Below are 4,831 nucleotides of genomic sequence, written 5' to 3' on the forward strand. Positions count from 1 at the left end.
AAAAAAAAAAAAAAAAAAAAAAAAAAAAACCCACCAAAAGTAAAAGTAAGAAAGAAACAAGCGAAAAAAACTGAAAGGCAGCTAAACTTATACTCAGTTAAAAGACTTTATATATGTACTGCCACAGGCCAATTTTATAAGCAAGACTTTGGATCATTTATATGCAAGCATACACTTTCCTTCTTTAAAATGATTTGGGTTACATTTCCTTTTCTAGCACACCCTGCATACTGATTATAAAAGACAAAACCTTTTTCTTTCAAATGTAATCTATTTGTAGTTGTATTTGTGGAGTCATTAGAATTTAGATTTGTCCATGAAACTCAGTAGGAAAAATGTTGGTAAAAAAAGCTCACTTTGTGTATAGTTGTCACAAGTCAATTTATAAGAAATATTTGGCCCAGTATACACATTTTCTTGTACTGTCTCAACTGAATTTCCTTATGGTGACTGTTCTCAACCACTTTTCTGCAACAAAAGAAATCTGGAAAGTTGGCAATGGCTGATGAATTTGTGTAATAAGAGTCTAGCCTTCATTGCATGAGCAGTTCTGATCCAAATCCCAGGAAGGCCAATTTTATATTCACAAATCATGAGAAATTGAAAATTCTTCCATCCTGACCATGCAAGAAGATAATTCAGTTTTATATATTTTTATGATTCATAATTTTAACTTTACTAAAAACATTCAGTATCTTTAGTGGGCCCACTTATAGAACACAATGCTTCCATATAAATATAATTTTATTAGAAAAACATACTGTTTGCATAATTGATACTGACTTAATTTATAAACCCATATTGCTTAATGAGGTCAAAAACTATGCCAAAGTTTATTTTTATGAAATCCAACAGCAGACTGACACATCTTTCCTTCTCCATGTATATAATGTTTATGTGCTTAAAAATATATAAACCATTAAACAGCATTTATTTATTCCTGCTTCATCTCTCTTCCCATAAAAATACTGAAAGTATTATTTGTAGAAGAAAAATAGTCAAGGATTGTTGGTTTTACCTAATCAAAATGCTATCTATCACTTCTCTAATTCAATTCTCTAAAACAGTTTAATTCTTAAAAAAATCATCGAGTCAAAAGGACAGGAGCCTGCTTTAACTTATTTGGTGATAAAATAAGTATTCAAGTATGTATTCTTATGTTAGTGTCTTAAAATGCAAATATAGAAATACAGGAGAAAAACTTCAAATTCAGGGACAAGTACAAAGAAAAGTAGAAATAAATGCAATTTAAATATCATATCGAATATTTATAAAAAAAGAAAACAGAAAATGTGTAACATTTCTATGGGGAAAGTAATACAATTATATCAAAGAGTGTTAAAGAAGATCCTCAAAAAGTTGATAAACATACCATGTTCATAGATAGAAAATATTATGAAGATGTCAATTCTCTCACAAACTGATCTACAAATTTTATACTAATCAAAACATCAAAACATTTTTTATAGAATTTGAAAATATTATTCTAAAAAGAAAAATAAAGGGCAAGTGATAGCTAAAATGTTTCTGAGAAATAGCAGGGAGGAGGAATTTTATCAGATTAAGTATTTTTAATGAAGATTTATTTATTAAGGTAGTGTTATATTGGTAGAGTCAGACAAATTAATAAGACAACATTGAGAGCTTAGAACCTTGGTATATGACAAATGGTATATCCAGAACCTTGGTAAATGACAAACATAGTATGTCAGACAATAGGAAATATGGTACTTTTCAGTAAGTTAAGACAGAGAAAATGGCTACCAGTTGGATTTAGATCTTAAATGTCAAAAACCTTGAAATTCTTACTTGAAAATATATGTGAATATCTTCTGGACCTAAGAGTAGGAAATATTTTCTTAAGAAAGAAGAAAAAAAAAAGATTTAAAAAATTGGTCAGTTTAACTGTAGTAAAATTTAAAATGTTTATTAAGAGACTATGCAGTAAAAATGAAGTTACAAAGTGGGAGAAGATGCTTTCATTACACAAAATCAACACAAATAAGCATCAAGAATACATAATGAACTCCTACAAATCAAAAAGAAAGCACAAACAATTCACTGTGTGTAGGGGATCAAGGGTGCAGACATATCAGAGAAGAGGAAACACATGGTCAATAAGTACATAATGGGACGGTCAGCATTGTTAGAGAATAAATGAAATCAAGACTGCAAAGAGTTATAATTTTATGCTCATTTAATTCATAAAAAATTAAAAATATATTAATACCAAGAGTTGAAGATGACTGAAGCTGTAGGCTTTTTAAAATGTTTTTTTGAGACATTTTCCTCCGTCATCCAGACTAGAGTCCAGTGACACAATCTTAGCTCACTACAACTTCACCTCCCAGGTTCTTGTGCCTCAGTCTCCCAAGTAGCTGGGATTACAGGCACAGGCACGTGACACCACATCCTAATTTGTATTTTAGTAGAGATGAGGTTTCACCGTGTTGCCCAGGCTAGCCTTGAACTACTAAGCTCAGGCAATCCACCTGTCTCAGCCTCCCAAAGTGCTAGGATTTCAGGCATGAGCCACCATACCTGACCCCCAGGCTTTCTTATACATTGCTGATGGGAGAATAAATAGGTAAAACCACTTTGGAAAACAATTTGACTGACATTATCTTCAAAATTCAACATTTAGATAAATGATGACCACTACTTCCACTCCCAGGTGTATACCCAAGAGAAACTCTTGCATATATTACCTGAGATATCTAAAGGAATGCTCATGGTGTCATTGTTAGCTGGATAAGTCTTGAACCAACCCAAATCAACAGAATAGATACAAAACTATTAATATCACAAAAAGGAGTATGATACAGCACTCAAAATTAACACACCACAGAGACAAACAATATGGATAAATCTTAGCAATATAATTTTAAATGAACCATTCCATTCCAAAGTACAGCAGAGGACTTTTTTTTTTTTTTTTTTTTTTTTTTTTCTGAGACGGAGTCTCGCTCTGTCGCGGCCTAGGCTGGAGTGCAGTGGCCGGATCTCAGCTCATTGCAAGCTCCGCCTCCCGGGTTCACGCCATTCTCCGGCCTCAGCCTCCCGAGTAGCTGGGACTACAGGCGCCCACCACCTCGCCCGGCTAGTTTTTTGCATTTTTTAGTAGAGACGGGGTTTCACTGTGTTATCCAGGATGGTCTTGATCTCCTGACCTCGTGATCCACCCGTCTCGGCCTCCCAAAGTGCTGGGATTACAGACTTGAGCCACCGCGCCCGGCCAGGACATTCTTTTTATTAAGCTGAAAGCTACCTATATATGTTAATAAAATTACTTGTCCCTTGCTGTATACAGTTATAATATAAATTATACAGTTATAGCTATGTATACCTATATGTAATATTTAATATATTTATATAAATTACAGAGTTATATATAGTTAAATATAACTTTATAATATATATGGCAAGGGACAAGTAATTTTATTTACATATGTGTAGTTTTAGCTTAATAAGAATGTCCTCTGTTATAATACTTTGGAACTGTTCATTTAATATTATATTGATAAGATTTATCCATACTGTTGTATGTCTCTATGGTTTGTTATATATTATAAATTATTTATATAGCAAGTGATAAGTAATTTTATAATAAACAATTACACTAAAAATAACTTGATTTTTATGATATTATGGCCATATCAGGTGGTGATATGGTTTGACTGTGTCCCCACCCAAATCTCATCTTGAATTGTAACTCCCACAATTCCCATGTGTCTTGGGAAGAACCCAGAGAGAGGTGACTGAATTAAGGGGGTGGGTCTTTTCTGCACCATTCTCATGATAGGAAATGAGTCTCATGAGATCTGATGTTTTTAAAAACAGGAATTTCCCTGCACAAGCTCTCTCTTTGCCTCCTGCCACCTATGTAAGATGTGACTTGCTCCTCCTTGCCTTCTGCCATGATTGTGAGGTCTCACCAGTCATGTGGAACTGTGAATCTATTAAACCTCTTTCTTTTGTAAATTATAGTATGAAAACAGACTAATACAGGTGGGTCAAATTAGGGGGAAGGAATCAGGAAATGAGAATTCAGTCACTGTTTTGGGTGGTTGTTTTGCAGGTGCTTATTAATAATTTGAAATATCTAAATAGTTCAATTCTAGTTTCAAATAATTTATGAGGATAGATGGATTACTCTCTGGCCCACATTAGAGGATGTCTGTTAATAAAATGCCACTCTGAAATTCAAAGTGCTAGTCATATGACTAATTACATCTAAAGAGTTGAATTCAAGAGCTTTAGAACATTTGAGAAAAAAGACAAAGAACTTGATGGTTGATGATGATAGGGCCCAGAACCATGAAAATTGTGACATGAAGAAAGTATACTTTTGAATCTCTCTCATTTCCCTTTTATGTTCCTTGAGTTCTTTTTGGTAAAGGAGAGTTTCGTATTTTTCTGTATTCACAGTGGCTAACACAGTGCCTGAAACATAATAGTGGCATAATAAATGCTGTTGAGTCAATAACTGCACAGCATCCTTTCCATCCTCCCTTCTCCTCTTTACTTTTTGCCAACATTACTGTGACAGTGTGCTTCTCTTATTTCCTCGTCTAATTTCAGAAAATAATCTAATATTTTAAAATATGTACATTTTTGTTTATCTTCTAAGACTTAAAGTATTACCCCTTCAGAGTTCAGGACAATGTTTTCAATTATGGAGTCAATAATGAGTCAAGACTTAAACATAATTTTAAAATTATTATAATTTTAGAAATTAAAAAGTAAAAAATTAATTAATGGAACAATACTTTGTTTCCACTCTACCTTAAATTATATAATATAGTCATCTATATTATTTAATCATGGTCTC

At 32.9% G+C, this 4,831-nt stretch overlaps 1 protein-coding gene across 1 annotated transcript in view; it reads right to left on the minus strand.

The window, feature by feature from the left end:
* Window positions 1–4,831, minus strand: part of PPP1R3A (protein phosphatase 1, regulatory subunit 3A) — a 41,981-nt gene that overhangs the window by 6,041 nt on the left and 31,109 nt on the right. The gene's annotated exons all lie outside the window — the stretch shown is intronic.

This window comes from Mandrillus leucophaeus, unplaced genomic scaffold, assembly GCF_000951045.1.
Source record: "Mandrillus leucophaeus isolate KB7577 unplaced genomic scaffold, Mleu.le_1.0 Scaffold787, whole genome shotgun sequence".
Lineage (NCBI taxonomy): Eukaryota > Metazoa > Chordata > Mammalia > Primates > Cercopithecidae > Mandrillus > Mandrillus leucophaeus.